Source organism: Mytilus californianus, unplaced genomic scaffold (assembly GCF_021869535.1).
Source record: "Mytilus californianus isolate M0D057914Y unplaced genomic scaffold, xbMytCali1.0.p SCAF_10, whole genome shotgun sequence".
Taxonomy (NCBI): Eukaryota; Metazoa; Mollusca; class Bivalvia; order Mytilida; family Mytilidae; genus Mytilus; species Mytilus californianus.
In genome coordinates, this window is record NW_026262582.1 from 13,747,503 (window position 1) to 13,773,535 (window position 26,033).

General features: G+C 32.6%; 1 protein-coding gene across 4 annotated transcripts in view; it reads right to left on the minus strand.

The window, feature by feature from the left end:
- LOC127717647 (alpha-1,6-mannosylglycoprotein 6-beta-N-acetylglucosaminyltransferase A-like) overlaps window positions 1-19,224 on the minus strand; it is a 106,052-nt gene extending 86,828 nt beyond the window's left edge. For 3 of the 4 annotated variants that reach the window (XM_052223376.1, XM_052223375.1, XM_052223373.1), the window contains exon 1: window positions 19,180-19,224. The gene's annotated coding sequence lies outside the window, so the exon portion shown is untranslated. Of the gene's footprint in view, window positions 1-3,512; window positions 3,555-19,179 lie in introns of those variants that run through there. The other variant, XM_052223374.1, reaches the window with a different exon arrangement.
- Window positions 19,225-26,033: the final 6,809 nt, after the last annotated feature.

Below are 26,033 nucleotides of genomic sequence, written 5' to 3' on the forward strand. Positions count from 1 at the left end.
CTTAAAATAGTTGTAAAGTTCTTGATGTTTAGAAAAAAATAATTAATGTCAGAAACTTAGTGAATTTGTTGAATTCAATATTAAGATTGTTATAAATTTCCTTCAATCCTGCACAGAATCCAACGTAAAAAAATACGTTTGTGCTTTACCTTAAATGTCCCATATGTTTATAATGTTCAATTCATATACTGTAAATTCAGAAATTTTTGGGATTGTTTTAATTAAATCTTGCATTTTTAGCTCACCTGGCCCAAAGGGCCAAGTGAGCTTTTCTCACCACTTGGCGTCTGTCGTTCGTTAACTTTTACAAAAATCTTCTCCTCTGAAACTACTGGGCCAAATTTAACCAAACTTGGCCACATTCATCACTAGGGTTATCTAGTTTAAAAAATGTGTCCGATGACCCCGCCTGCCAACCAAGATGGCCCACATGGCTAAAAATAGAACATAGGGGTAAAATGCAGTTTTTGGCTTATATCTCTGAAACTAAAGCATTTAGAGCAAATCTGAAAGGGGTAAAAATGTTCATCATGTTAAGATCTATCTGCCCTGAAATTTTCAGACGAATCAGACAAGCCGTTGATGGGTTGCTGCCCCTGAATTAGTAATTTTAAGGAAATTTTGCAGTTTTTTTGTTATCATCTTCAATATTATTATAGAGATAAACTGTAAACAGCAATAATGTTCAGCAAAGTAAGATCTACAAATACCGTTAAGTCAACATGACCAATATGGTCAATTTACCCCATAAGGAGTTATTGCCCTTTAAAGTCAAATTTAACAATTATTCGTAAATTTTTGTAATCTTTTACAAAAATCTTCTCTCCTGAAACAACTGAGACAAATTTAACCGAACTTGGCCACAATCATCACTAGGGTATCTAGTTTTAAAAATGTGTCTGATGACCCTGCCTGCCAACCAACATGTCAGACATGGCTAAAAATAGAACTTAGGGGGAAAATGCAGTTTTTGACTTATAAATATCTCTGAAACTAAAGCAAATGTATAACGGTTGCATTATTTCAATTGTAAATAAAATATCAGGTGAGCGACACAGGCTCCTTGGAGCCTCTAGTTACAAGTAACCAGTGATTCACAATAATAAATGCACACTATATAATTTCTGAATTTAAAGTAACAAATATATATACATATAATATATATATGCATGAAACAATGGATAAAAATTGAGTTTTAAAATAAAACAAATATTGTACATGTAATCCTGCATGCTTGTGCGCCTCCCCTCACCCCCTGTAGTAACCCAAATACTTTTCAATACAAAAAAAAAATCATTTTAACAAACGGAAAAACTTTTTATAATTATATACTATTTATCCATCAAAAATGTATTTATTAATTCAATTATTTCAATTTTTATTTATTAACATGATCCATTTTCAGACCAGAAACTATCATCTTTACACTGTGCCCCTCTGCCCTTAAATTCTAGCCAGAACACAGATGTATACATGTTACATGGACAGGTGAAATAAGCTGAGCCTATCTGATCTATAGCATGTATAGTTACTGTAATGTATATAGAACATAAATAAATGAATGAAGAATTGATTACTTACTCAGCCATTCCAATGTAAAACGATATTTTACAAATATTATCTGGTGTGTGTTACTAAATTAAAACATATTGTTGGTTTATGTGTTATCCAATATGGTCGAAAAGTTTTGACAATGTCATTAACCTAAATATATATATGTTCATGAAAAAAATTTAATTGTTGATTTTAATCTTAAATTGCAATATTAACAACTTCAGGATATTATTAAAAAGTATGTATGGAGTTGCACTGCCACTGAGTGCAAGTTGATTTGTCTAAAGGCAATGTCAACTTCATTTACATACATGTACTAAATTTAAGTGAGTTTATGGTAATTTCATCTGTATTCAACAGATCATGATGTCATTGCTTGTCCCTGCTTAAAAACAAAATGTTTAACATCCAGTGGCAAATATTTCATGCATATTCAGATCAACAATAAATCCCCTGAATAGTTGGTCAACTGGGGTAAGGAGCATAAAACTTGGAGTGCTATTTCAAAAAGAGGGTATGTAGACATTAGGTATGGACAAAAAATGGACATTCTTTACGTGCCTGTCCAAAGTCAGGAGCCTGTAGTTCAGCGGTTGTCGTTGGTTCATGCCTGTCATATGTGTTTTTATCATATAAGTTGTTTTGTTATAAATTAGTCAGTTAGTTTTCTTAACTGAATTGTTTCATATTTCCATGTCGGGGCCTTTTATAGCCTACTATACTGTATGGGTTTTTATAATTGTAAGTGGCGGATCCAGAAATTTTCATAAGGGGGGCCCACTGACTGCCTTAGAGGGGGCCCGCTCCAGTCATGCTTCAGTGATTCCATAAATAACCAACCAAATTTTTCCCACAAAAGGGGGGCCCAGGCCCCTGAAAAACCCTCCAAATCCGCCACTGATTGTTGACGTTTTCCTATAATTGCTTACATCCTTCATTTGAACTTTGGTGGATGCAATGTAGTTGTCTAATAAGCAATCATACCTCATCTCCTTATATAAATTGTGATGACTTATAATCAGACAGATGAAAGTACCAGATTGAGATTAGGATGATGGATTGTTGGTTAAAGTCCAGTGGCATAAAGTGTAGTGGCATCAATGACATTAGGATGATGGATTGTTGGTTAAAGTCCAGTGGCATAACGTGTAGTGGCACCAATGACATTAGGAGGATGGATTGTTGGTTAAAGTCCAGTGGCATATATATATATATAATGTGTAGTGGCATCAATGACATTAGGATGATGGATTGTTGGTTAAAGTCCAGTGGCATAACGTGTAGTGGCATCAATGACATTGAGAGAAGAAACATACTGTATACGAATTAGAATAGCAGATTAAATTCTCTAAGGACTTTACTTTTATTAAAACAACTCACACAATATAAAAATAAGGAGATGTGGTATGATTGCCAAAGAGACAACTATCCACCAACATTCAAATGAAGTGGATGTAAGCAATTATAGGCCACCGTAAGGCCTTCAACAATGAGAAAAACCCATACCATATCAGTCTTCACGATGAACTTTAAAATCTACAGGCCCGGAGCTCAATTTTTGGAAATTATAGTTAGATTCTGTTGGCCTGAAGATATGATTTTTACAGGCCCGAGAGCAATTTTACAAGCCTGGGCTGCTGGGCCTGTGGTTCAGCGTGAAGACTGCCATATAGTCGGCTATAAGAGGCCCCGACATGAAAAATATGAAACAATTCAATAGAGAAAACTAACGGCCTAATTTATAACAAAACAATTTACGAAAAACAAATATGACACACATGAACCAATGACAACCACTGAACTACAGGCTCCTGACTTGCGACAGGCACATAAAGAATGTGGCGAGGTTAAACATGTTTGTGAGCGCTCAACACTGCTACTTAATATGAATCCTGAAAAACAGGACATTTATTTAGTAAAGCAATTTTATAACAAAATGAAAATAGGAAACAATTTACCTGTGAAATGTCCAATGTTATATATTGGTCTACCTATGCTCAGTGCAAACAGTTTATATTTAATGATACTGATGCATAGAAATCAATAGAAAATCAGATATCATCAAACGTGCAAATTTATTCCAGGTATTAATTATGAATTATTACAGCTTTTGTTCACAATATCATAATGCACTTTTCACTGGAATTATTTTTTTTAATAAGGCCAAAATATATATATATTTGTTTCCTGCAACCTGGTAGAACAAACAGGGTAGGAATATACATGTTTATAAGAAGATAGATATCCTTTATAATATTTTACATAATAGATACATAAAATAGGGAAATGTTGTGGACTATTATGTAGCTAGTGTTTAAAAAAAAAAAGACAGGACTTTAAAGGTGAATAATCAAAAATGTCCTTTAAAAGAAAATTAAGGGTATGTACATAGCTATAGTGAGACAGGAACACAAATATTTTTTTTTGGGCCTTGTATATTGAAAAAATATGTAAGTGTCTGATTTCTTTTCTAGAATTCATTCTCCATCAGCCATACTTATATAAAAAAAAAACCAATTGAAGCCAAATTAAGGAAACAGAAACGAGCACATACATGTAAATGACTTAAATATTTAACCAAAGTGAAGTATAAAACCAGACATTAGATAAATATAACACGTCATCAATTTTAAGTTTTTGTCTATCTAATGGTGTTTAGACATAAATCCAATTTCAAAACAAATCAAAGAAACATTGCTTCACATTTATTCCTTATATAAATGTAAATCATAGAAGATAGCATATTTGTACTGAGTTATTTAATGTTAGTACGTGCACGACGTGCATAATTATACATTTTAAGACTTTATACTAATTTTTGTCGAGCCTTCGACTTTTGTCGAAAAAGCAAGACATAGCGATCCTACATTCCGTCGGCGTCGGCGTCCACAAATATTCACTCTGTGGTTAAAGTTTTTGAAATTTTAATAACTTTCTTAAACTATCCTGGATTTGTACCAAACATGGACAGAAGTTTGTTTATGATCAAAAGCTAGTATCTAGAAGGAAATTTTTATTAAAATTTTGTACTTGTTTATCCATATTTTACTTATAAATGGACTTAGTTTTTCTTCGAGTTAACATTACATACAGTCTGCAGTTAAATTTTTTAAAACATTTATTAGATTCATAAACTATCCTGGATTTTTACCAAACTTGGACAGAAGCTTCTTACAATAAAAAAATTGAATCGAGAGGAATATTTTTATTTAATTTTTTCCTCATCTCATTTTTGTTGAGCCTGCGATTAACAGCAAAAGTAGGCGAGACACTGGGTTCCGCGGAACCCTTACAAATTTTTCATTTTATTCAAGAACTTCACTAACTGTCCATATATCCATGGATTCCATTTCTAAAGGCATTTTTATGTCAATTGTTGCCAAATTGTTATATCATGATGTTTTTACCTTATAAATAATGCACAAATAATAAATACCTTTTGACCTTGATTATATGAAATTTTAACTTCAGAATACCACTTTGTCAAAATAAACTTCGATCAATTCACCCCAAACACAAAGATGTCTGGTCTATGGTCATCTTGTATTACCCTGTGTACATTTTTTTGTGATTTGACCATTTGAAAACCTACCATCTACAGTACTTTCATAGTGCTTCAAAATGCCATCCCAATTGTCATTTAACCACATGACATTGTACATCTTATATTTCAGATTCAGACAGGTGCATAACACTCCTACACCTCCATAACCCCCCCCCCCCCCCCCCTTAAATCTGAAAAAAATCATTTTTGGCAAGAAATCGTAGTCATACCACTCCCTTTTGAATATATATATGTTTGATTAAAGGGAAAAATTGGCCCCATATCATATATATATACATATATATATATGCAAACATGTCACATTGTACCAGAAATACAATACGATATAGTAATAACAGTTCTGTAGTTGAAGATTGCCACAGTCAATGGTTGATTTGACAGTTACAAATGTAGTTTTACTGGCTAAGCAAAGCCGCCAAATCTTAATTGACGATAGTACTTTTATTCCTATTCTAATGCATTACAAAAAAGAAATTGTACATAAGAGCTTGTAAAACTTTAATTTAAAGGTATAAATTAAAGATAAAATAAAATTCTGCAAAACTTCATGAATGATTTTGACGCATGAACATCATGACAAAACATGTCATACATGTACATCAAAACATTCAAACTCAAGGTTATTTTGTTACTTGTATGATTCAGATTTGGAAGAAATCTCATTCAAACTATGTTTTTGAGGTAGGTTTTGTTTTATTCTAGATTAAATTGTATCAATTGTCATTATAATTGATCATTTGTGAATTCCAGTAATTCAAAATGGCGGCCCTAGGCATGTCAATTTTAGCCAATGAAAAAGGTAGGTGTTGTTACATAAAGATTGCATTAGAATATTATTATATTTCTCTAATTATACATGTACTTTCAGTTCCCTGGGGTTTATTTTTAAATACATTTATAACTTACAGCATTTAAGCTAGAATTCAAGGGCAGATGAAGGACAAATAAAGTTTTTATTCTTAAAAGGGACAATTTGATTATGTTTATAGATAAGAATTGAAGTAAATGAATGAAGAACAGTATTTTAATGGATTTATACCACTTTGTAAAATTTTGTAATCAGCTTTTTCTGGCGGTTAAAATTATTGTTTTGCGAAAAATATTTATTTTTCCTAAAAAAAACAAAAAATGCATAGTGTAAGCACTATAGGACAGAGGGTGCACAGAAAAGGAAATAGTGAGCTGTGCCCGCTGTCTTTAGGGCTAGCTAGGACATTTGACTTCCCATTAAATACATGTACAAAATCCATATATATAAGATTATGCTTCATCAAGTAAATGATTTAGGGTTTTTTTATAAAAATAATAAGATGTACATTTACATGTGGTATGATTGCCAATGAGACAACTTTCTACCAGAGTACAAATGAAGCATTGAAGTGGATGTAAGCAAGGTCACCGTACAGCCTTCAACAGCAAGCAAAACCTATACCACATGGCAAGCTAAAATATGTATAAATGGCCGGTATATGACAAATGTAAAACAATTAAAACACGAAAACTAACTGCCTATTGTTTACTCTTCTTTGATTTCAAATAAATACTTTCATCTTTTCAAAACAGATGGTTTCAATTGTTTTATTTAATCCTTCTTTTATTAATTATTTATCTAATTTCATTTTCATATAATAGACAAAATGACTTTCCAATGTTAGACTTCACTTGTTTGAAACAATATAAATCAATGAACAAATATAAATGTGCTATTATACAAAACATTGTTTAAAAAAACAGCAAAATCATTTCGAGATACAGTTACAAATTACAAAATCCATAGAAATATCAGGTAGACTAAATTATAGCAACCTACACTAAGTGTCATCTCCAGTGTCTGACAGTTAATAAGTTTCTATTTTTGTTTTTTAATTAAACTTTTTTTCTCACAAAAAGGCTTCATCAATTACTGAAATTTTTTGATGATTTCATTTTATTTGTGATTATAGAATTATGATTACTGTCTGAGTTGAGAGTATGAACAAGTCAAAGTCTTAAATAATAAATGAAATAGATTCTCTAGATCTGTTTTAAATCTGAAATGTTTTTCATGTAATGGAATTGTGTGTTTGTCTACTGATATAATTGTTTTGTTTTTCTATGTGTACAGGTAGAAGTACATGTACATTGACCAATTTAGTAATCTCAATTTATTCCTAGATTTTATTTTAGACAGTGATAATATTTGCTGTTTACAGTGTGTGTCACTACATGTATCTAAGTATGTATATGTATATGTATATGCCTAGCCTGTCGGCAGAAAATTCAAAGAAAAACAATTTTCTTAATGATCCTTACTTTGAAATTGTCTTCCCATAAAGATCCAATAAAGGGGAAAGGATATATTTTGTAACTATATATTTTTATCGCCCAATAAGTGTAATTAAACCTGACTTGAAATTGTTCCACTTTAATTTAGGCCAAAAAAATATTATATGTCTGTTAAGGCTTAGGGTTACATCATCTAAAATCATAAGGTAGGTAGGTCAGTATCTTCATTTTATTATGTTCTCCATTTTATTTTTTGCAACATGATTTTGAGTAATGTGGTCCGTTTTTTTCACGGGCCAAATTAAATCGTATTTTAAATGATTGGATTGTTTCCCTTTGTTTTTATTGGAAATAAAATGGCGGCAAAGTGATTTTTTTCATCACACGTCACCAATTTCCTTAAAACAGCTGTCATAAGGACGATTGTGAACATCGAGATGTCTAACTACGTTTTTGAGACGAGGTTCAGTTAATTTTTTCCTGTACAACTGAAATAAAATGGCTAAGTGTCGGTGATTTATGGATTTCAAATAAGGGACGGTCCGGTAACCCTTAAAAGACATATACTTTTTTTTGGCCTTACTACATATATATATATATAGGTAGGCTACTGGGTCGTTTTACAACTTAGTGGATATATTATAAATAAAATTATAACCGTTCTCTAGATAAAGAGCGGACACAATTTGTTACGGACGGACAGACAGACTGATCACTATAGGGTGATCCGCCACTAGGCGGGGCACTAAAAAGTCAAAAGTACTGTTAACATTAGTATTATTAGTAACATACTGTCAGTTCAGAATTTTTTGTGTTCAATAGACTATTTTCATATTACCTTCTTTAATTTTGACTCCAGATTTTAAAAATTTTGACAGTTTACCTACTCTGTGGTAGGACATCCTGGTACTTGGTTAGGTAAGAGCAACCAAAAAAAGTAAAAACAAACGTATAATTGGTGCAATTTAGGCGGAAAGTTTACTGTTTTCCAATGAGTTTGTCGTCTATAGAAATCATATAACAGATAATTTCTCTCCTAAATTGTACCGATTGTAAGCTTGATTTTACTTCTTCAAGCTGCTCTTACATGACCGAGTACAAGGATGTCCTACCACAGAGTAGGTAACCTGTTGAAAAATATAACTCTGAAGTCAAAAGTCGGACATACATGTATGAAAAAAGTCTATTATTTATGCAAATGTTATAATGTAAAATGGACAAGAATGATTGCAATGGAAGGAAATGCTGCATACAAATAGCACAATCAAATTTACATTTTAAAATGAGATTTTCTATTTTTTGCAAAACACATGTTCATGTTTAAAATTGAGAATGGAAATGGGGAATGTGTATAAGAGACAACAACCCGACCATAGAGCAGACAACAGCCGAAGGCCACCAATGGGTCTTCAATGCAACGAGAAACTCCAGCACCTGGAGGCGTCCTTCAGCTGGCCCCTAAACAAATATGTATACTAGTTCAGTGATAATGGACGTCATACTAAACTCCAAATTATACACAAGAAACTAAAATTAAAAATGATACAAGACTAACAAAGGCCAGAGGCTCCTGAATTGGGACAGGCGCAAAAATGCGGCGGGGTTAAACATGTTTTTTGAGATCTCAACCCCCCCCCCCCCCCTATACCTCTAGCCAATGTAGAAAAAACAAACGTACAACAGTACACACAGTAAAACTCAGTTTAAGAGAAGTCTGAGTCTGATGTCAGAATAGGAAACAAAAGAAAATAAACAAAATGACAATAATACATAAATAACAACAGACTACTAGCAGTTACTGACATGCCAGCTCCAGACCTCAATTAAACTGATTGAAAGATTATGTCTTCATCATATGAATATCAGGCACAATCCCTCCTGTTAGGGGTTTAGTATTATACCATCATAATTAAAATATATGAGAAGAACATAACCCGTGTCATGCCAACAACTGGTTTTAGAATAAATATGTTTAATTCCGATGCAATGTATGTATGTAAAAAATGTATGCATGTATATCCTGTTGCAATTTTTCACAATAATAAAAACATCCCAATGATTTCTGAATTTTCAGTATATATTTTATCGAATTTAATAAATATAGATTCTTACATTGATACCAGTGGATTATCGGATTTATCCAATCGAGATAGTTAAATTATCAATTTTATAGTCCGAGCCTTGGCGAGGACTTTAAAATTTATAATTTAACTATCGAGATTGGATAAATTCGACAATCCACGAGTAACTATGTAAGAATCTGTTTCTCTAATGATTAAAAAATAAATTTTCCTTTTTTGCTAAACTAAAATCCCCTTCGAGTGCCTTCCACTTTCCATAAAGTTGTCAATTTCATTAACACCTGTTAGCATATTTTGATGCATCCAGGGAGCTGAGAAAGGTTATGACCCTTAAACTCATCCAATCATCATCTGAGATCACTGGCAACCACACGTTGATTACATTTGTTTATACAATGGGTTCGGAAAGGGATAAATTTCCATAGAATTAGAGAAACCTATTTACACTTTTGGTATTTAGCTGAATTTTGTCTCTGAAATTGTGATGTCAAATTTTATCATGTTTATCATGTTTATGGGAAACTTGTGTGATTTAAAGTAATGGCGGACAAATTTGAATACAAGTGTAAATACCTATATAAAAAAAGAGATGAAAGTGTACTTGTTCAATGTTTAATAAGCAACCACTTACATGCAATGTCAGGATTCAGTCTCTGTCTGATTCTTGTCATACATGTATTGTTAATACCAATTATTGTATTTGTAAATATTATCCATACAATAATAAAATCCACTTTAAATTTCAGTAAATTATATTGATGACCACCATATTGATTTTAGGAAACAATTTTATATACCAATCTACCATTTAAATTAATGGTAACTATAATATTTAGTTTACTCATTATGTTTATTTAAGTATCTTTCAATCCTAATGAAATGAGAAATGTACGCTAACCAAATACCTTTCAGAGTCAGTTATAGATTTTACTACCACAAATTTTTAGAGAAAATGTTTATATTTTACAAAAATTTATATAATAATTACCTAATATTATGGATTAAAATTCTCTGCCTATTGATCTGCTCCAGTGTTAACAATGAAATAGATAACAGGTTCAACTGTGATAATGATACCCCCAGGACATTAAAATATATTGAACACAATGATTATCTTCCCAATTCATACGTTATACGACACATTTTTCCCAATTGCCTAGAGCCCAGGCCTCATTTGAAAAAGGGTAGGACAGAGTTCTTGAAAAGTGGTGGTCCGAAGGTTTTGACCACCAAAAGTTTGCCAAGGACCAACACAATTTCAGTATCTTGCTATAGAAATAATAGTGAGGACCAGCAGATTTTCTTCAAGGACCACCAGGGAAAAAAAGATTTCAAGAATTCTGGTAGGAAAATCACTGAGTGTTCTCACTAAGGCAAGTCCATGAGTACTGGACTCATAAAAATCTGTCTGGACTCATTATATTCAAAACTGGGGAGTCCAAAGATGCATCAAGATTATAAAATATTACACCCACTGAGCACAAATATCATCATTTTATGACAAAAGTTTAAAAATAATCTAAACTTGATGTCATTTCCTAGCTCTATATTGTCATGGGGACTGAAATTATAAATGATACACATGTACATGTAGCAATAAAATTTCATGTTCTTAATTTTGGACTCACCATGGCTAAAAATAATGAATCTCAGACTGGTCTTGCCTTCAAATAAATATGTTTAGTGAGAACCTTTCCCCTGCTATTCATATTGTAAGTAGTACATGTAGTTAAGCAGGAAGTTGATTAGTGTATGATTAATGTGAAAACATACACTGCATCACACATATGAAACTTGATTTCAAAAAACAGAAAGCATTTGTAGTTCCTGAGAAATTTGACAAAACTTTAATACATGTAAATGGCCATAACAATGTACAAAAAAATGCTTCGCTGAGCGTAGCTGGATACGACCGCAGAGGTCCAACCCTGCACAGTTGTGGCAAAAATGGACACAATATTCGCGCTTGATACAGGTCTGAATTTGGATTGTAATTAAATATTTGACACATAATAGGTTTCTGACACAGAATAACTGTAGTCAAAGAACTTAGAATTGGTTATATGATTTGAATTTATATTCAATTTTTTGCTTTTGTGCAATACACCATGCTATTGCGTATTGACCCCATCCCTTTATTTTGCAAAAAAAAAAAAATATTTGAAGAAATTTTCTTTTTAATTTCTGAAATCTGAAATGAGAAAAAATTGCCCCCCCCCCCCCACAATTTCTTTTTTAAACCCCCCCCCCAATTTTTTTTCATCTCCCCCCCTGTTTCCAAAAAAAAAATTCTTTCCCTCAAGATATGGTCATAATCTCAATTCAAATTTCCAATGGAGTTTGCAACCATAATTACCAATTTAAATACATAAAAGTCTTTAAATAGAAAATGACATACATATGATAACCATGGCTAAAATTAATATTCCTTTAATAGCAACTTCAAAAAATTAATTGACAGCTAATCACCTCAGGACAATACAACATCTTTATACATAAATTAAAAGCAATGTAAGGGAGGTAATCCAAATTCTTTTTTTTATACTTTAAAAGTATTTGGATTACCTCCCTTACACTGCTTTTAAATTGTCCATTAACCAGGAAACCCTTGTTTTTCCTCCTTTTTTACCCCTAATTCTGAACGGTTTGAGCCATAACCCCCCAAAGTCAATCCTAACCATCCCTTTGTGGTATGGAAACTTGTGGTATAATTTCAGAGAGATTCATACACCGTTCCACAAGTTAATTGTTTGGAAACTAGAAAAATGCTTATTTGGGCCCTTTTTTGGCCCCTGATTCCTTAACTGTTGGTACCACAGTCCCCCCAAAATCAATCCCAACCTTCCTTTTGTGGTATTGAACCTTATGGTAAAATTTCACAGAGATCCATTCACTTAAACTAAAGTTATTGTGCGAAAACTGATGTGTCTTCGAACGACGACCAAGCCAACGTCATACCAATATACGACCGCAAAAATTGTTTGCAGTCGTATAAAAAATGTACATGTACTATTTATTGTTGAAGAAAATACATTGACTGCTAAATGTGTTGAAGAAAGTACAGTGACCTCTAAATGTCTTTTGGGTTTTGTGTCTTTTTATTGCTGCCAGTCTCATTGACATAAATACTGAACTCCATGTCTCTTTGAGTTCACATTTCAAAATCCTGACTTTTTTACCCAGGGATTACATGGGTTAAGAAATTGGTTGTAAGGAAGAATGGAAGATTCATATTCTAACTTATCAAGGTACAATGTACATTTAGTAGACCCTGACATACATGACATATATATGTATGGATTTTTTTTCATTGTACACACCGTGTATCCCGATCTGAGAAAGGGTCAGAATCCTAAGGAGCTATTACAAGAGACTGCAAACAGTGGGGAAGAAAAATCTAGATCCAATTCCTATGGAGTGTAATCCTCCTTGGGAATTGGATCAAGATTTTTCTATCCCACTATTTGCAATCTCGTGTTATTGCTCCCTAGGATTCAGATCCCTCCGCAAATTTCGTATCGAGAAACTCTGTGTGTCTATTATCTACTTTTTGTTGTGGTTTATATTCATACTGTAAGATTTGGCATTTACTTTTATTCATTTATTTGTCCAATACATTCAGCTTGCTTATTTGTATGATACATTAGTTTTAAAGTAAAAAGAACTCATCACTTTATGTACTTTTTTTTCATGTTTTTAGACTATCTAGGGTCTTTTGGAGACAATATAGCTAAATACTCAAAAGTGTAAAAACAAATGTATTCATGTCTATTCCCAATGACCGACAGGGCAAGGGAAAATCTGTATTTAACCCTTTTACCGTGACAATTTTTAGAATGAACATATACAGAATTTTTCATTTACGTTGTGGAAAGAATTTTGAAAAGATCGTCAAACTTAATTTTTTACGTCAAATTATGACATTATATCTTTTATTTTTAAATATAAAATATCCTGTAAATTGTAATATTAGTCTTCAAGTTTGTAACTATTCTTTACTTTGTTTGGAAAACTCTCTCAGTGGCATAGGTAGACTTATAATGATGTGCACTCAGAAGATGGCGAGCGTAGTGATGCAAAACATTTTTGCTGAGCGGAGCGAGGCGAAAATTTTTTTGGACCCTTTTTTGCAGAAAATGAATTTTTTTTTTGATCTTAGATAGTTAAAAAGAAGTGCCTCAAAGGTCTTATAACCAATTCATAAATGTAAAACTATTCAATGATGGTTGGACTGTCGGTCGATTCGTTCGTACGTGCGGGTCCATCGGACACAAACAAATAACTATGCCTATCAATCAATATTCGTGGTTAGATTGTTGTTCCAATTCCATATACTAGTGAGCGCCTTGATCTCTTTTGATTAGGGTAAATCATGGTTAATTGAATGCATAATTAAGAAACATATTTTTGTGAGACAGAACTTACTAAAAAAGTTCGCTAAATAGTCCGTTAAAATGTCGTTGTCCTGACTGTGCCTTCTAGTTTAAAGTTACTAAGCTCTGGTATAAGGGATTCGAGGGCCGCTTATAGCCCCCAGCAGGTCCAGGGCAGCGCCCGGGGAAGTCTGGGGGTGAAGCTCCAGATATTTAGCAAACAGAGAGGGTAATTTTGAAGTTGAAGTATGCACAGTTGAGTGTTTTGCTATGTATCAAATCAAAGACCTAAAACTGACTAAAACATCTAAAAACTTTGCAATGCTCGCCAATTTATTATGCTTCAGAGAAAGAAAGGGCTAGAGAACTGGATCATCTCATGACATATATATGTTAACATACGAAAACAAAGCAATTCAAACAATCAATTTTTAATTTGGTGATATATGAATGTGATGTTCGTATATAAGACTGAAGTTAACAACCGAGGAACTGGATCATCTCATGACATATATATGTTAACATACGAAAACAAAGCAATTCAAACAATCAATTTTTAATTTGGTGATATATGAATGTGATGTTCGTATATACATGTAAGACTGAAGTTAACAACCGAGGTCCTTTAGGAGAGTAATATTTTCCTTTGCCTAGCATTGTTAAACGTGTCAACAACTTCTTTAGTGTCAATGTCAAAATCAGAATGAACGTGCAGCAGTGCAAGTAAAGAAAGTCTTTCTTGTCCCATGGTCGATCTCAGATACGTTTTTACGCGTTTCAGAGTGCTGAAAGACCGTTCAGCAGTAGCGGTTAAGGGTGGCATGGCGAGAGGTATTTGTAGAATACAGAATATATTTGGGTAAAGTTCTTTCGGCTTCATCTCCAATGTTGCACAGAGTTGGTCTGGTTTCTTAGATGGATAAATATTCCATCGCGCAACCCACCTTTTATATACGAGAAGAAACTGATCTTCTGATTGAAGATCGGACTCGTAGGCGCGAAATATACGAATTTGATGATCCCGATTCAAACTTTTCAGATTGTTTGGAAGAAACATCTGGGCAAGAAAACGTTCTTCCGAATTGACAAGACGATCTCATAGTTCGTTTAGAAGATGGTCTAAAAATTGTATATACAGTGTGACGTGCCAATAATTCTGAATACCGACAACAGCTAGATTTGCCCGATTACGTTGACGACTGGTAGTTCTTGGTTTCGAAGGAACGATTTCAAAATGATCGGCTAACACAAAGGCTTCGTCGTACAGACAATTGAATACCTCAATGTCGTGTCTCTCATTTTCAAAAACACGGATGAGAGTTTGACATTCATTTACCGCTTCCACCAAATCACAAGAAACGCCCTGAAGCATGGATGTCAGCGTCTTTTTTTGACTGTTATGATTTTTTATGATTTTTTTTTTTGCCATTTCGTTTGTGCACGCAAGTGCGTCGTTGCGTCAATGGTAGCTACGCCACTGTCTCTTTTTCATAATCGCAGGACTGGAGTAACACAATTGTCACCAGTGGGGTCTGGCAACAAGTACAAAGATTTAAAGCAAGGTGGTGTTGATTAGAAATTGCATTCTTATTTTTTTTTAAACCCTTCTTACTTTGTCATTTCTTGGTAATTTTCCACTGCAGTAAGACAAAGTTCTTTATAATTTTGTGACAGAAATTGTTGCACAGTATAAACACCAGTAAATTGTATTATGATAAATACGCCTGTATTTTTATGACCCAGTCACAGATTACAATCATATGACATTAGCAATTCTCCTAATTACCTGAACTGTTCATGGAAACAGCCTGGTACACCAGAGCAACATATCATTATAAGTTATTAGCATGTAGGTTTCTTTCTATTTTTATCATTTTCTTCTATATGCTTACTATTCTTAGGGATGCTAATTTAAAACTGGGAACAGTATATCTAACAGGAAATGAATCTGATAGGCTTTTCTTTTCAGCATAAAATTGATAACATCAAGAACTTTACGAGACTTCTCAAGATTTATGGATTTTGGAAAAGGTCTGGATGGTGATGTTCCTTTCGTTCGCTATGCCCGTGACTGTTGTGACGTTTTTGATTTTAACGAACGTAATCTATGTATTACTGGTAAATTATTAAGCCAGGGATTTCGTTACCACAAATTACTTAAAACCTTTACTAAATTCTTCCACAGATATAAAGATTTGGTTTTGAAGTTTGGTTGTACCTGTAGAAAACTTAATTCAAACGGGATTGCACATCCTCATTTTTACGGCAATATTGTTTACCATGCCTGGAAATTTAGAAACGATCCTGGTAAACTTATCAATTCTTTAAATAAACTTATTCTAAAAGGTTACCAATTCAACACTATAATTAGATCATTAAATATTGTTTTTATTGGTACTTATATTGATTTTGTTATCAGTAAATTAAAAGCAAACTAAATATTATTGTTATATATACAGTCGACTCTCGTTATCTCGAAGTCAGCCGGAACAGAGAAATATTTCGAGATACCCGTAGTTCGACTCAAACAAAAACCGGAAGTTTGACAGACCAAGGGACACAACTCTTGCTTACCTTGGTAAAGCTAAAATAAATCCGGATGAATATGGGAAGGGGATCGATATTCTGGTCTCATATCGATGGATATGTATGTTATGGTCTTTCATTATTATAACATTGTTTTCACTTATTTAATTATTTCTTTGAACAGTTACAATTTTTTCCTGTGGCTTTTATCCGAGAGAGTAATTTCCAATCGATCTTAGCGTTATTTAAGTCATTTAAATTTGACAAAATTGTTTATTCTCGGATACAAGAGATTTTAGAAATTTAGATTTATTTTTATTTTCTTTTATCTCAATTTTTCTTTTAAAGAAAAAATACAAAAAGATAAAAGACGCCGATTGAGTAGTTTTTATATGATCACCAACGGAAGTCTTAATCCCCACTTTATACACATCCAAGCTCATCAGTGTAAATCACGATTAATTTAATTAATTTTTTTTGTAAACATTTTAAATAATTTTTCATAAACTTTAACAATGCATCACTAATTATTTATTATGGTGATAAAAGATAATCTTAGGTAAATACTCGTGGAAATAGAATGTCATAAATCAATACCTTGGTCAGTGACTGGAAATTTAATTACACGTGTATTGTCAGATTAACTCTTCAATCCATTTAAATCCCGGAGGTCATGTTTTGACATATGTGTATTAGTTCGAGATAAATAATGAATTTTGAATGCTTTTGTTAACCTTGGGACCGTAAATTTGGTTCGACTCAACCGAAAATTCGACTCATCAGGAGTCAAAATACATATATTTATATGGAACAAATTTCGGGACCACGAGAAAACTTTGACTCATCCGAAATTTCGAGTCAACCGAGTTCGAGACAACGAGAGTTAACTATATATACACATTCATGGATCTGCAATCTGTCGATACCTGTATCTTGGCATTGCACAAGGTCATGTTTTTCTCTGACTGTTTATGACGTCTTTACACTAAATCCATTGGATGTTGGATGTGTACGGATTGATAATTCAGTCTTAGATACTGTAAATTCAGAAATATTGCGATGTTTTTATTACTGCAAAAACTGCGACAGGGTTATAATCGCAATAATTTAAACTCGCATTTGGAATTTTCTATATGAATTAAACAGTTTTCTCAATATCGCAAAAATTAAAATCGCATTTTAGTCTTAAATGACAAAATCGCAATAATGAATGCACGCAATAATTTCTGAATTTACAGTACATGATTTTTTTTATTAGTTGTTAGTGGCTTTGAACTAGCTGTCAGTAACTGCGAGTACTCTCAGATCTGTACTTAGTGTCTTTTTGTTGTTTGGATGTACAAGTACCCGTCCACGTCCACTTGTATTTGTAGTATTTGTATTTTTATCCATCTGATGAGTTAAGCCTCTTTCAACTGATTTTTATAGTTCGTTCTTATATTGAACTGTTACACCACTGTCCCAGGTTAGGGGGAGGGTTGGGATCCCGTTAACATGTTTAACCCCGTCACATTCTGTATGTATGTGCCTGCCCCAAGTCAGGAGCCTGTATAGGCTGTAATTCAGTGGTTGTCACTTGTTAACGTGTTACATATTTGTTTTTCGTTCATTTTCTGTAAATAAATTAGGCCGTTAGTTTTCTCTTTTGAATTGTTTTACATTGTCATTTCGGGGCCTTTTATAGCTGACTGTGAGGTATGGGCTTTGCTCATTGTTGAAGGCTGTACGGTGACCTATAGTTGTTAATTTCTGTGTCATTTGGTCACTTGTGGAGAGTTGTCTCATTGGCAATCATACCACATCATCTTTTTTATATTGACTGAAAAACTATTGGAACTGCTAAATAAAATTAACCACATAATTCCAAATGTTCAACAAATACAATGAATTGACAACTTTTATCATAAAAATTATTTTGTCATAAAAAATGCCATCTGCGCCATTTTTTTATTACCCCGTTTACATTCTTTACCCTTCTCTGATGAAATAAATGCGAGTATGAAAAATTCAAAGTGACAGATTACGAGTTCGATACACTGGCATCACTTATTACTTAGTTGAATGCCATTTTATAGATATTATCAGAAATTATTAAGATAATATTGAGTACCTATTTTACACATGTCCGTTTCAGTATCGTGTCATTTATTAACTATGACCCGACGATAAGATCATAAGATTGGCTATAATTAAGTAGTGTCAAGTCCAGTCAATATATGAGGGTAGGAATGCCCTTTACCATCAGGCGTCAAACGTCATTTGCAGCTACAGTTAGCGTCAAATTGGTTAAAATTTTACCGTGATTCGTCAAACTATCGTTATCATGATTCGTCATAGGTCTCAAATAATTTCCATTAACGTTATTTTTGGTGATTTGTCAAAATCAGTCGATTTTTTTATCGTCATGTACCAAAACTTACTGTTAACGTCATTTGGCAAGATTTTTTACCGTTATTCGTCTTGAAGGTACCCCCATAAAATACGACCCTCATAAATAATATATGTTCCTGTTTAAAATCAAGCTACTTGTACTCTCTCCTGTAAATGTCAACTTATAGGTACAAATAATTATGATTCTTGGAAGAATATTTTAGCTTTGACGCTTTATTGTGTTAATAGGGTAATTACAAACAGATAAAAATTGCCTTCAGCAGACTTCATGATTATTTGGACTACGTTTTTAATGTGGTTTGCTATATATTTAAGCATATATGTGCATTTGCTAATCCATGTGGATGACCATACGTATGATCTTTCAAAATTTCGAAATGTTTAACCTGTAACTGTTATCATTAAATGGGGAAATTGTACCTACCACAGGCTTCTGTATGTCAACATTGCTGTTGTCAAAATTTTCAGCATGAGTAATTTTACTTCCGGTTAAAATTATTTCATTTCCGACAATCCTTATTTTTCACTTCAGCAAATATCGATTGATAAGTTTATATTTGCATACACTTTCATAGAAAATCCAAAATAGTTTTCATTAAACGTAGCATTAAAGACACGATTTTTAGAGTCAGAAAGTACATTGAAGATAACTAATCGGAATCGATATATTCTTTATCCCATTCGGATTAAATTTTCTGCTAAAGTACAAAACAGCAATGCCTATAGCTTTCGTTTCGTTTCTTCAAAGAACATTATATTATATGTCTTTGTCTTTAAAGGCCAAAACTTCTTCCTCGTCTATCAATACTTTCTTTCTTTTCTTCGTAAATTCCTCCGCATCGGAGCACTCGTATTACACGGTAGTAACACGGTAAAAACTTTTTATTTTAAATATTCAGAAAATATACTTAAAATGAAAACTGAGTGGTAGGGGATATATCTCGGGGGAGGGGCCACTTCAATACTTAATTGGTAGGTGGTGACCACAGGCACTTGTCTCAGAATAATTTTTTTTACCTATATACCTTAATGTTAAATTAAGTATATAGGAATTTTTTTTCTGAGACAAGTGCCTGTGAACTGGTGGTGCCGCTGGTGTTCTGTTACCCCACCCTTTTCATATAATTTAGATTTTTGAAATGTACACCTTTTCATAGTAAAAACTTCCAATGATAAGAGGGAGATTAATCCCATCAAAACTTTTCTTATTTCTTAATGAATATTCCCATTTCTGATAACAATTTCTCATCTTCATTATTCCTTAACCATATCAGTTCATTGCCGGTAGGGTCTATATTTTTAAAATTCTTGCGCAATTATTTGTCATTGTTAGTGACTGTGCAATACTTATCAGGCAGGTGGGGCCGGTGGAAACCACAGTTGGACAAACACATTTTCATCCACTTCATGCATAAGGTCTCCACTTTTTTTCACCTTTGGGGGACCATGAGACATGACGATTTATTCAAACTATTGTTATCAAACGCGCAAAATTAATAACTAAATATCCAAACAAGAAACACTTTTTTGTACAATCAATAAAAATAGTTTATATTATAACAAAAAACAATGTAAACTTATATTTATTTGTTATGTTTAAAAGTATAGTTTGTTTGTTAAAATATATTAAATTAAAAGTATATGCTGCTGAACTTTTTTTTCTCAGTATACATGTGCTTTATAATAGGAAACACACTTAAGGTGGTACCCAACACCTTGACTAATATTAATTTGGCTCGTTTAATTTTCATAAAATTTTGACAAAATGTTTACTTTGACCCTTTGACAAAAATATAAAAATTTCAAAAAATTTGAACCAACCACTTTATCAGAAAAATTTCATTGGTTATATAGCAGTTTGACAAACACTAATTTTGATCATTGAGAAGCTTAATATTTCCTTAACAATAGAACGTGATTAAAACGTTTAGCTGATTTTTACAGAGTTATCTCCCTGTAGTGTTAGGTACCACCTTAAATGATATTTACTACGGTAATTGTTTGATTGGCAAATTTTATTAATGTTCAAGTATGACATATCGGCTCTATATTTTTTATGCTTAAATCATCATCTTTAATATATGATCAAGGAAATACATGATATTCTCATATTCATATGAATTAACTCATTTTTAATGATTTGCAGATTTAATAAACGTGCACATTTTAACGCAACTATTAATCATCAATGAACACAATAAATGAAGAAACAACTTTCAAGGTAAATAGTCAATGATAAGCAACATATATATTATAACAAACTTTAATATTTCACAAATGTAAGAACCGTTCTTGCATGTTTTACATGTATATAGCTTCATAATAAACAAATGAAATCAAATATTTGTTACTTTAAAATTTTGTCTTTGGCAATAGTTGTTATAGTAAAATTATGAATTGCAAAAGACAAAACTTTAATATAACATATTCATGACAATAAATTTCAACAAAAAGAGGCAAATATAATATTAGAGTACATACAGGCAAAATTCAAACTCTTCTATTCTTCAAATTAACATGTGTAAAAGAGTATATTTCTTTAAAGGGTGTTAATACAGGTTTTCTTCGATTTGTATTTTTGCACTGAGTTTAACATCACATCTACAATAGAAAAACTTTTATTTTTTTTTAATGTCTACATTGAACTAAATATATTGGGATCAAAATTTATATTTGAAACTTTTCTTTTCATAGAAGACTTCAATAAGTCATAAAAGTTATTTGACAAAATTAAACCAGATTTTAGATTTCCTTTCTTACGATTTGAAGCCCAACTAATGCAAATGCTAAATATAAGGTTAAAGTCCAAGAAAACTTTTCTCCCCATTTTTTAAACATCAAATATCTCGAAAAGGAGTTCCATATCCTATCAATGTTTTTAGCCTTTCTGTTCTGTATAAACGTATGCTGTTCTGCTTTATAGTATCAATCTTAAATTCCAGATTTTTAAATTTCACTTAAATACAATCTTTAATGACTAAGTAAATGTGTGCTCAAAATTAAGAATATTGATTAAGATTGTGACACGGTGTTGAATGCTGTACCCCTATTTTACATTTTTACCTATTATGTCTGTTTGTTTTATTCACGCATCGTTGTCAATATAATGGAATTTGATGCGACTGTCATACAAGTGAGAGGTTTAACGCTATAAAACCAGGTTCAATCCATCATTTTCCACATTTGAAAATGCCTGTACCAAGTCAGGAATATGACAGTTGTTGTCCATTCGTTTGATGTGTTTTATCATTTGATTTTGCCATTTGATAAGGGACTTTCCCTTTTTGAATTTTCCTCGGAGTTCAGTATTTTTGTGATTTTACTTTTTACATCAGTGGTATTAAATGCATTTAATTTACTTTTATATTTTTCATTGATACTGATCAATCTCAAATACTCCTTTCCGATGTTATTCTTGGGATAAACTTAAACATAGTTTTGAAAAAAGAAAATAAACATGAAATAAAAAATAAGCATTGATGCTCTTTCGAATAATAAATTATCAATAAATAATTTACTCAAAATATAAAATTATCATGATAAGTTGTAAAAAGAGCAACTTCTGCGAGTTTAAACTTGAAAGCGTCCTTATTGTGTGGCCAAGATCTGAAAAAGGATTATCAACCCTTATCTTGTAAGTAGTTTCAATATCAAAATTAGTAACATTGAAAATAAAAATACAGTCAGAAGACTTTGTGCCCATTGGGGGTTAACATCACTTTATACAGTCTTAATCTTCTTTTGCGTCAGTATTCTTTGAATATGGAGTCCATTGCAGAGATCTCTACTCTGGTTTTAATTTGTATTACTGTCTCAGGACTAAAGTTCATCCCTTGAGACAGTGTTGTGCAGTCTATAATTAATTTCTGATTCCCTTGGAATATTTCATCCCATTTGATGAATCCTATGATGAGATTTTTCAGCTCTGGAATAATTTTTTTGCCTTTTTTCGTATAGAGCTGGGCATCTGAGTAAAAAGTGTTCTAAAGTTTCTATTTCCAGATGACACAGAGTACAGCTTATTCTTTCTTGATCCCTTTTGAATTTCTGTATGTCACATTCTGAAAGGTATGTACCAGTGATTAATCTACCTTTGATTTGTGCGTTGTTTTACCTCGTATGTAACCGATGGTAAGGAGTTCCATTTCGGGTGAGTCCAATGTATTTTGAACTCTGTTTTATTGCAGAATGTAAGTGTGTGTTTTCTCTAATTTCGGCTTGTAGCTTACTTGTCCATTTATCTGTTATGACTGTGTTTGATTATTTCTTCTGATGAAATTTTGTTGGGAGGCTTTTTATCAGCTCTAGAATCGGCAATTTTCAATTCTCAATTTTATTATATTATATTATTGTACAGATTCTTGAAGTTTTGGGAATAGACTTTCTGGTTTTTTTTTCTTAGTTGACAATCAGCTGTCTCTACATTAAAGTTCTTAGTTTAGTATTATAACGTACTAGGATGGAATATAGAATTAAGCTAAGTTGTCTCTTATGAAGTTCTGCTTCAATTGGCATGGCGCCAATAAGCGCAAATACAGCTGTTAAAGTTCTAATTGAAAGATGTTGAAAGCGTCTAACAGTTTTGATGTGGAATTGTCTTAATTCTTCTACTTTTGTTAGATGTAGAGGTAATATTTCCAGGCCACAAAGTAGACTTGGAAGAACGGTTGATACTATCAGTCCCCGAGGGTATCATCAGCTCAGTAGTCAGTACTCGGTACTGACATGATTTATAACAAACCTTTCTAAAATTGTCCGTTTATAGATTTTTAAATTATAAAGAAACTAAGGTTTCAACTCCCTCAGACAAAGTTGAGCTTAGATTGATTTGGCTATTTTTTTTTTTTTTTTTTTTTTTTGGGGGGGGGGGGTATTTTTTGTCATAAAGCTCTTGTGTAGTTTTCATTATTTATAGTTGTTCTTGTATGCTGTTTTGAGATTAAGACCTCCTTTTCCTGTTAGTCCAACTGGAATTAAAGAATATGTTCAGAGTCTTTCTTGCAATACTTATATGTTCTTGTATATTTATTCTTGATTCGTTTTTTGATGATCCTATATGATTCCTAAATGTGTCGTTTGAATGTCAGTTTGTATTGCTTCATTTCCTAGTCTGATGTTTTAACTTGATCCTTTCGGTCTTTATAAGAGTGCTTTTTTGCGGATGGATATTATACCTGTGTTCACAAGAATATTTATATGCGATATGTTTCGTCGAGCTGCAATTGTCTACTGCTGTGACAGTGACAGTATGGATTGTCTGTATATTTTGACCATTTTAAGTTTGCTTGTAGTATAATGCCCAGATATTTAGCTAAAGAGACCAGTTAAAGTTTGTTATTGTGGAGGATATAGTCATGTTTCAGCTGTGTTTTTTTCTGATGTGAGATTGCAAGGACTGTAAATTTTTCTGGATGGAAAGCCATCAACATGTCTCGCTCCCACCTAGCAGCTGCATCTAAATCTAACAGTAGTGCATAACAGCCACTTTGAGATTTAATGGTTTTGGAGATGAAAATGTCATCGGAAAACAGTCTGAGATTACTGGATGATACGTATTCTGGTAGATCATTAATGTATACCAAAATAAAACTGGACCCAGAACTGTTCCTTGAGAGACACATGAAGTGACTGGAGCCAAGTCAGATGACTCTCCATCCAGGGCAACTGTTTGTGTTCTGTTGCTTAGGAAGGCAGAGACCCATTTAGTGTTTCGTTTTGGATACCATAATAGTTTAATTTATAGGGAAATCTTTTGTGAGGGACTTTGTCAAAGGCTTTTGGCAAAGTGCATTATAATTAAGTCTGTTTGTATGGTGCTGTTATTATTTTCTGCGAGTTCTTTAATGACTGGAATGAGTTGTATTTCATAAGATCTGACTGACGGAAGCCATGATGGAGGCCATACTGTATATTATTCTCTTCACGATGATTAGTGATATGTTTTGTAATGATATGTGCCATAGGTTTACAAGATATACATGTCAATGATATCTGGAGGTAGTTTTCTGGCTTGTATTTTACTCTTTTTTGAATGCTGGTGCTATATTTGCTTGTTTCCAATCTGTTGGTGTTATGCCAGCTTCAAGTGGTGTTTTAAAGATTAGTGTAAGAATCGGATCTGTTTGATCTTTTAGTTCTTTAAATATTCTACCACTAATGTTATCTGGGTCACTTCCCTATGTGGGTTTATGTTATGCAGTAGTTTCTTGACACCAGGTAATGATATTTCTAGTGTTGTTATCACGGGATGTGAACTTGGACCTTTGTCTAGAATGCTGTTATTTGATTCGATTCTAAACACTGATTGGAACTGTGTGTTGAGAATGTCTGCTTTTTGCTTTGTGTCTGCTATCAACTGTCCATATTTTTTCAGAGGAGCGACACCTGTGTTATCTGTGCGCATGGATTTTATGAAGGAAAATAGTTTTTTACTGGTTCGGTCTGATTGTTACTCTGTTGGTCGGGTTCATTTATGAGTAAGTCCAATATAATTTTTTCAATATACTAGTAACCCCAGTATGCTAGTTCTTTTTGTACTTGTTTTTAAGATGTTTGTACTTATCAGCATACTCTATGTTTTTTTTCATTTTAAAAATAATTATTTTTTCCATTCCTATCATTTTCCTAAGATTGATATGAATCCAAGGTAGTATATTTTTATATGTTAGAAACTTGTGTGGAACGTTGTTTTCTACTTATTTACTTATTTAGGAAGATTGGTTTTACATGTGTTCCACATATCATTTACATTTATTTTGTCATCTAGGTTTTGCAGAATATTGTATGTTTTTTTAGCTAGATGTTATGATATTGTAACTATCATATTTTTTTAGTTAGCCTTATTTGTTTTGTGCGGCCTTATCATATGTTTTCATAAAATTTTGTAGTTGTTTACAAAATGATATTGTACCTGTGCAGTTTAGAAATCACTGGAACAATCATAGAAACTGATGGAATGATTAAAACTTTCTATTTGACTTACATAACGATTCCAGAATTATCATAATAAAAGATGTTATTCCAGTTGTCTTTGTTATATTTTAGTGTTTTCTAGGGTTTTCCCTCACCCTGCGTAACGAGATGTCAGATTCTATGTAGGCAATGTCGTGGTCACTAAGCCTATTTGTGGTAGTTTACTGACCTTATTTATGTTAGATGAATTATTGACAAATAATATGTCTAAAATTCTTTCTTTTCGTGTTGGTATGTTCACTATTTTGTGTAGGTTATGATCATATAGTAGTTCTAGAAGTGAATTATGTTGTACTTGATCTGGTT